This window comes from Dendrobium catenatum, unplaced genomic scaffold (genome assembly GCF_001605985.2).
Source record: "Dendrobium catenatum unplaced genomic scaffold, ASM160598v2 fragScaff_scaffold_670, whole genome shotgun sequence".
NCBI lineage: Eukaryota > Viridiplantae > Streptophyta > Magnoliopsida > Asparagales > Orchidaceae > Dendrobium > Dendrobium catenatum.
The window spans coordinates 972,183-981,794 of NW_021319132.1; the positions used below are offsets into that span (position 1 = coordinate 972,183).

General features: G+C 28.8%; 1 non-coding gene across 1 annotated transcript; it reads left to right on the forward strand.

Annotated features, from left to right (window-relative positions):
- Positions 1 to 2,956: 2,956 nt before the first annotated feature.
- Positions 2,957 to 3,062, forward strand: LOC114579867. Its single transcript, XR_003701093.1, has one exon. It is a non-coding gene; the product is annotated as a small nucleolar RNA R71 (small nucleolar RNA).
- The last annotated feature ends 6,550 nt before the right edge of the window (positions 3,063 to 9,612 follow it).

The following is a 9,612-nucleotide window of genomic DNA, read 5'->3' on the forward strand; positions in this document are numbered from 1 at the left end:
TATATATATATATATATATATATATATATAGACATAAATATATTAAATTTTTATTAGGTATTTTTAAATTTTAGGAGAAATATTCTAATTTGAGAAATTGAGATAAAAATAAAAATTCAATAAATAACTTTCAAAATATCATAATACTAGTGTACACCATGCATATTTACTATAATTCATTTGTTATGGTTATATACACGTGAAAATGGCTATATTTATTTTTATTATGAATGCCACTAGTAATGATTCATATGTGCATTTTATATGCACTAGATTGATGCTACGAGTTAAATATTGATTATAATATCACTTATTTATTATGCTATATTTTGTAGTGAAATGTGTATATAAGAAAGGATAGCCATAAATAATTTACCAATTTAGGTTGGTTGGAAATATGTTACCCTGTATAGGAGGATGGGTTGAAGGGCTTTTCATTAAAATGAGATTTAAGATGTAATCCAAAATTATATGAAAAAAAGAGGCATAAGGATACAGATTGATATGCTATGATACACTAATGGACAAGAAGTGACAACTTCTGATATGAAAGTCACTTATGGTATGATTGATTCTTGGAAATAAGACTAATATGATTAAAACAAATTCTTGTAGGGTTAGCCTATGAGACTGGATATAGGAAAAAATCACAGATACCTGGATGTCTTATCTTGCTTATAATGCTTGCATATGCATAATTTTCATGATATACTTATATAATATAGACACTATATGACATACATATGAATATGATAGGTATACAAATTTTCTAAACTGAGATAGAAACTATTTTATAATTAATGTGTATAGAAATGATAGAGTTTACGAACCCTTTATGTATTGTTATTGATTACTGATCATTGCTCTTAAGATATACAGTTGTACCGATATTTATTGATCATATGACCTATTACTATTTCATTGATTGTTACATGCTTTTACAATTATATGTTCATGCTTATATTAACTGAATGGTTATATGCATAATATTTCTAGTGCTTTGCATTGATTTCAACTATAGGTTTTTGTAACTTGATGAGTTGTTAGTTCACTCTATGATTTTATATATTTTAAAGGAGTCAAAATCTAGTGGAGTGAGGTTAAATCAGTGAATCATGTTTTATTTTATTTTTTTATTTTCTTTAGGTGTATTCATTTATAGTCAAGAGCTTAGAGAATGAGCAATGAATGCATCAATTGAACTCTTTACTATTGCATATGAATTTTGAGGGAAGAATATAGTTTTATATTTTGATGTATATAATATTTAGTTGCTTCCTTTGGATTGATTTATGTTGATTAATTTATAGAAGATCTAATTAATTAATTAATAGATTAAAATGGACAATTCTTTCTAAATTTGATATTAGGATTTTATAAAAGGGATGATATATCAAGCACTTCAAATCTATCAAATTAAATTCTAGGGGCTTCACAAATTATTGGGATGGAATCTCTATCTCCCTCTCCAATGTCATCCTCACATAAAAGAATCTCCATAAGACATTATTAGTTCACTCTTTTTCACTTTATTATGAACCTACTAGTATATAGGAAAGATCTACCTAAAATAATAGTATCGTCCTATCTTCTTCCATATTTAATATAATGAAATCTACGGAGAAGATAAAATTATTTATCTTAACTAGCATATCCTCTATTACCCCCTTAAGACAGGTAAATAAATAGTCTACTAATTAAAGGGAAATGGTGGTTAGTTGGACTTCTTCTAGATCAAGTCTTTTGAATCATGTTACACTATACTATAAAATTTATCCCCGATAGCCATAGGAATGATAAAACTACTAGGGTACTTAAGCTTTTGAGAAAGTTTCTTATGTAGACTTACATTATATTCCTCATTCAAAGCTACAATCTTGAAATTTCCTAATCTTCTCTTCATACTGAAGATGTCTTTCATGAACTTAGCATAGGTGGGCATCTATACTAAGACTTCTGTAAATGGAATATTAATAGTTAATTTTTAAAAGATTTCTAAAAAAATTAAGAATTGCTTATCCAAATTCTATCTGAAAAATCTTTGGGGAAATGATGGTGGTGGCCTCTCCAACAAAGTTTTTTACTTCTTTATTAGGTTATGGTTGTTCCTTAGGTTTGAGCATATATACTAGTTCTTTTACAATAGCCTCATCCTCAAATTGATCTATTCATAGTAATATTTTCTAGCTCTTTTTCACTCCTCAATTGAATAGTTTTGCATGGTTCTTTACCTTTTTCTTTAGTATTAATAGGTAAAGTTCCTTTGGGCCTATTGGTTAAAGATCAAACTAGTTATCATAAATGATTTCTATATTTCTAATGGTAGCAGTTTGACTTTGCAATTCCATACCCATTTGCAAAACTAATTCTTCTAAAGAAGGTTGCTTATCCTTAGGTTGTTTATTTGAGTTAAATCCATGGGATTAATTGAGCCTTGGGTTAACAAAATTTTGAGGAGGGTGGTTCTAATTCCTTATTTGATTTGTGGTTAGAGTTTCAATTAGTGTTATTATTTTGGTTAATATTTCCACTAAAATTGGGGTGATTTCTCCATCAAGTATTATAAATATTAAAGCATACTTTTTTTGTTATTAATTGCATTAATTGATTCTACAATAGAAATATTTTGATAACTATAAGATCTATGAATATTTTCTTCTAAGATCACATGTGAATTCTGAGGTGAATTAATCCCAAGGTTATCTAATTTTGTACAAATGATAACTGCTTGAGTAGTTAATAGTGCTATGAATTTGAATTCATAAATGTTATCCACTCTTATATGATTAATTCTTTCACATGCCTATTGAAAATTGTTGTTAGCTATCTCCTTAATCAATCCATAGGCCTTATCAAATGGCTTTGACATTAGAGAACCACTAGCAACAACATAAATAATTGATTTAAGAGAATCTATAATGCCATTTTAAAAAGTTTGAATGGTTAATCAATCAGGAAGGCATGATAAGAATATTTCCTAAACAATTCTTTAAATATTTTCCATGATTCATAAATAGATTCAACGTCTACTAGGCAAAAGATGCGATGTCATTTCTAAGTTTAGCAATTTTAGAATGTGGGAAGTATTTGGCTAAGAATTTATGGGCAAGTTCATTCCAAGTTATTATTGAGCATAAGGATGATGCATTTAACCACATTTTAACTTTATTCATATGATAAAATTAAAAAGCCTAAGTCTAACAACATCATCACTAACACCATTATATTTAAAGGATGCATAAATCTCAAAGAAACTAGTTATATGTAAATTAAGGTCTTCTAAAGGTGTCCCCCTAAATTGAGCGTTTTGCATCATTTGAGTAATGATATGTGTTAATTCAAAATTATTAGCTTGATTGTTATGTATGTTTATACTTTGTTGAATACCTTCAACCATAGGGTTGGTGTATTCCCTAAGCAATCTAGGTTGCTCATTTTTAGAAACTTGCTTAAATATTTTTATTTTTTTTTCAATTTTTTTTCTAACTTTTCTTAAAGTATTTTTAATTTTAATGTCAAACAATAATTTTGCTAATTGTTTATCACTATGCATGCAACAGCAAGAAACATAATAAAAAATGTAAAATATTGAACAATAACAACCAAATAGATATCAAAACAAGTTAAAAATAAAAATATAAATATAAATTAAACTAATATTTGATTTAGGTGACATATAAAATACAAAGAGGGATAATAATTTCTCTAGTCGTGTCCTCAATAATAGCGCCAAAAACACAACATGACATTGTTATAACTATTATTTAGCTTATGCAAATGCACAGTTTTGTGCTTTAGCTTATACTCACTACTCAATTTTCTAATAAAAAATTTTTCTATGTTGTAATTCCTGAGAATAAAAAATAGAAGCTCTAATAAAAATCATCAGATCATATCTAACATTTTTTAAAGTTTTCTAATTATTCTTCTATTTCTTCATCGATGCCCTAAATCACATTAGATTTTTAATTTATATACAACATATGCATAAACCAATTGAAGCATGGAGAAATAAAAAATATCATGAATATATTAAAGATAAAATCCACTCTAAGCAATAACTGACTTTCAAATCATTATATATTCAGAGAGTTTGTTTAGCTATATATGGAGATGATGTTACACATAGCAAAAACAACAAACATTTATTTCATTAAATGATTAATAAGTTACAAACTGATAAACATAAGATAATAAGATAAATAAATCAAAATAATGTTTAGAAATGACTCGGGATTAGAATTACTACCGCTTTGGAGCTTATTCACTTTGCTCCACTCCAATACAAGACTCCATATATAAGAACATAAGTTACACTCTCCCTAAGATAGCCCAGACACTCACACAAAATGACTCCATAATTTCCCCCTTCTACAAGAATTATATGGCTACTATTTATAGTTTTATAAACTAACAAAATGAAGATTATGATGCTGGCTTGGCGGCATTGCAGAACTACTAAATCAAAGCGTCAGTTCACCAATCATCACATCGGTTTATCGGTCCAACTATCTTCCACTGTGGCGCAACACAATTTGGCACTGTAATGCTAATAAGATAGCACTTCGGCATTAAGCTCTCTAATAGAATTTCAGTAAGTTCTCCACCGTAAGGTGTGGCATTGTGACACCAAAAATTAGTTATGGTACTATGGCATTTGTTCAATTTTCATGATTTATTTCTATTTTCATGAACAAAATAAAAGGATTACAAGCACAAAATATCATAATAAAGGTAATTTGGAACTATATATCTTCAAGAACTAAATTTTGTCTGTTCTATTAATAGAGGCTGCATTTGGGACAACTTTATTAGTGTTTTTATAAAATAATTTTTTAGTACAAAAAATTTGAGTTCAAGAAATTTTTGTACTAAAAATTGCTTTAAAAAACATTAAGAATGTTGTCAATAAACTTGTTTGTCAAAGGATTCATTCCTCCATAGATATTTGAAAGGCTATATTTATATCTATAGTGGAGATATCCATTTCTTTATTTTAAAGTATGAGTAGACCTATTGTAGCCTAATGTAGAGGCCTTCTAAAGTTCTTCCTTCAATAAATCATTTGGAGATAAACTCTCTCAATAGTTAAGATAGTTATTCCTTGAAGTAATCACGGATAAAACTCATTTCACTAGTAAGCTCATTAAGTAGATTTATTTCTCATAAAAATCTTTAGGAAGCTATTTTTTCTACTTTTTTTAACAAATATTACTCTTTTATACAATTTAGTTCATCCAACCATAGACATTTTAACTTTACACCCATTTACTTCTAACTAAATAGCTTCTTAGTACTTTTTATTCCGATCGATGCACAAACATCATGAATGGAATGATTAAATTGTCATTTATGTTATTTTAATTAGTTCAAATCCCTAAAGAGAGGTCCACATTGATGTCTGAAGATTAGTTGCATCTTATAATTTTATGAAAATAATAATCTTGAATCATAATTTTTTAAGTATGCATTTTTACATGAAAAAGGTTTTGATGTTCGAAAGTAGGGGCAAAATGATGTCACCAAATAATTCATCTAATTAAATTAAAAAAAAAAATCATCAAATTAAGAATGAATCTCAATATAATTTTTGGAATTTTTTTAAAATAAATTCAAGATTATTTGAACTATGATTATACAACAACAACAACATCAAGCTTTAATCCTACAACGTGGGGTCGGCTACATGAATCCTTTCTCTCCATTGTGTCCTATTAAAAGTCAAATTTTTGTTTAAATCTAATAAAGAAAGATTCGACAATAAATGTATGGCTTCCATAGTCGACCTACCCGGCATGAATCCAAATTGATTTTGAGAAACATTAATATCCCGACGTAATCTATGCTCCATAACTCGCTCGCATAGTTTTAAAGTGTGACACATTAACTTAATTCCTCTATAATTTGCACAATCTTATGCATCACATTTATTCTTAAAAATATGAATTAACACACTCATTCTCCACTCATCTGACGTCTTTTTAGTCTTCAAAATATTATTAAAAAGTTTAGCAAGCCAAGAAATTCCTTCATCTCCTAAGCAGTTCCACACCTCTATTGGAATATCATCAGGTCCAACAGCTTTCCACCCTTCATTTTCTTTAAGGCCTCTCTAACTTCAATTTTACTAATACGTCAAAGAAAACAAAAATCTTTATTTTCATTTAGGGTGCCAAGATCACTACAGTCAATCTTATTTTCATAATCTTCATTAAAAAGCTTAGCAAACTATCTCATCCACCTTTGTTGAATATCATCTTCTAAGAAAAGTATTTTTTGATCTTCATCCTTAATTCAAATTAAAGTTCTCGATAAAATAAACCCAATATATTAAAAGTAATATGATTCAACTCTGAATTAGTCTGAATCAAGCACATGAAACATTTTTGGAAACTTCATAATATTATTTAAGGAAACAAATGATTAGCATGATTATAGCAAAAATTGATCATCTTGATGAAAGAAATCTAATGAGCCCAATATCACTTAATTCAAAGGTCACCAAGGCACTTAAATGTTAAGAGATTGATCTATAATCACGAGAGTCAACATGAGTAATCTGATTAAGTATTTATGATTTTTAGGCTAAATTTACCAAAATGCCACTAAAAAACTATATAGAGACACCTAATCTCCATATGAAAGGGAGATTGGAGCTTTAAGATGAACTTATATTTAGTGTTGGAGGGAGAACTACTCAATGATTACTACCAACAACTATTATCATTTGAATGCTATTGTCCAACCACCATCACCCAACTATGATCTTCTAAACACGATCACCTGACTATAATCTTTTAATCATCGTCATCATATTACAATTCCTAACCACCATCATCCATATACTATCACCCAACTACATTTTCTCAATTACCATATCTTGCCAACTTCATTGATAACAATATTGACACACACAATCACATAAAAAGGCCAATGCACGTCATTGACACAAATGCCAATACTTGTTGAATTTATTTCCCATCATTATTAATAACATTGATGATGTAGCACATTAATTGGATTAAAAAATGAAGCTAAAGTTCCAATTACAATATCTCAAATAAGAGCCCAAGAAGGTGCTAAAGCAAGAGCTCAATTAAGACCCATTATCAGAGCCTACAAAGGAAGAAATAATTTAAAATTTTAAATTCATCATCTAGAAGGTTGAATTTTCTTAGGAAACATGTATGTGTTAGTCATTTAATAGAGAAAGATGAATTAAAGAAGGTGGACAGTTTCCTCCATTAATGGCCACCTACTCTATTTCGCCAAAAATTGTCTTTTATTTTTAAATTATAGTAGCCATTGATAAATAGTGTTGGCATGTAATAAACAAATTTATTTTTTGAATAATAAGAAAATTTTGGAGAGAGCTATTTTGGTTTGTGTTTTATTCTCATACCACTACAAGGCCTTTAACCTTGCGAAACTCTATCATTTATTTTAGATTATAAATTAACATCCTTCTCTCATCCTCCATTAGCATTTCTAACTATTTACCCACTCAAAGCCTTTTCCCTAAATTGAACTTGAAAATTAGCTGAAACTAGCCCAAATAGAACTAGTATTAACATACCTTTGATCATACCCCTCCAATCTCCTTATCTTCCTACTAAAAACTTCATATCATTTTGTTTAAATAATAAACTAAATTAATAAGCATTTTAATGTCTAATCCTTCCAAAGTGCTTCCCATATTCATTAATCAATTCATCTCATCACATAGAAGGCTAATGCACATCGTTGACCCCAATGTAGACTCCCACCAACTTCATTGTCTATCATCATCGACTATATTGATACACACTATCACCAATAAAATCAATATATGTTATTGATAATGCCATCACCTATAAAACTTATTCATTGCATCAACGCATATTATTGCCTATAAGGATAATAATTCATGTCGTCAAAACCAATGTTGAAACCTATTCAACTTTATCACTTATTATCACTCATAATGTTTATGTAGACCATTGCTAATAAGGATTATATATGCTTTCAACACCAACTCTGACTTAGGTCAACACTAAGATTATACTATTTTTTTTTTGTCCATGGTATCATTTCCTTATGGACGAATGACTGAATAGACTAAAACCAATCTATTGAAAACAACACTAATCCATCTAGGCTCTTTCAACTTTTATCATATACTTCATCCCCCATTGTCAACCTTATAGTATCAATGATTTCTCTAATTACAGGAATTGAAGTCATTGTAATGAATGACATACACGAATGAAATTATTTTAATTGGGCCTACCACTATGGTTTTTTTTTTTTTCCTAGCTTTTTCATGTAAAAATAGTAATGTCTCTTATAACCTTCTTTTATCTTTGTTTGTGCTTGATGTTATGCAAAGAAAAGATGTTAAACTTTTTCACTCTATCTTCACATACATTGTATATATGCGTTAGAATGTTTGTGTAAAAGTTTATAACTCTAAGAAATTAAATTTTCCCTATTATTATAACTTTTTAAGTATTTAACAAAAATAATATTAAAGTGACCAAATCATTCTCAAAAAATTAAGTTGAATGATGTAGCTTTTATTAAACTGCAAAAAATATTCCTATGAAGGGTGTAATAAGAGGGTACCATTAAATTTAAGCTCAACCATGTATTAAAACTTTATCTTTAGACATTTTAGCCTCATTGCTAACATAAAAGTGGCAGCAAAAATGTGTTGGTTTGAGTTTATTTTGAAAGTAGGAGTATTTACATACATAGCACCTAAAATTATTATTTTTCTCATATTTAAAAACTAAAATTTACTATTTTCTTGCATACCACCTAAAACTTTAATATTTATTATCGGTGCAAATACATACAGTGGTCGTGACTTCTACACTTCTCAGTTGTTTAGGGCAACGATGGGAGCGACAACATTCAAGGATAGGAGCAACATGGTTGATGGAAGTTAGGTCAGGTATTATTTTTGTTGTTATTTTAAGCTTTAAATGTTATGTTAAGTAAATAATAAAATATAGGTGCTAAATATGTAAAAAAAATATAGTTATAGGTGTTATGCATATCAATTCTCCTTTAAGGTATATTGATTTAAGTTGAAAATAGCATTTTTTATTTAATTTTTTCAATACTACAACAACAACAACATCAAGTCATTGTCCCACTACATAGGTCGGCTACATGAATCCTTTTTCACCATTGTGTACTGTTAAGAGTCAAATTCTCATTTAAATCTAATAAAGAAATATCATTTCTAATATTTTCTAACCAAGTCTTTTTAGGTCTACCTCTACCTATCTTACCATAAGACAAATCTAATACATCAACTTTCCTTACGGACGGCCTCCATTTAATGTGACCAAACCATCTAAGGCGACTCTCTCTAATCTTATCTTCCACTGGAGCTACTCCAACATTTTCATGTATATGCTTAGTTCATATCCTATCTCTAAGGGTAAAGCCACTCATCCACCTGAGCATCATCATCTATGCAAAACTTAACTTATTATTATGTTTCTCTTTTAATGGTCAAGACTTAACTTTGTGAACACTACCATTGTCAGGTTCTATGTCCTGGATGAGAAAAGTGAAGGGTTGCGTTAGATAGTCGACAACAAGCGTAAAACTTGTTGAATA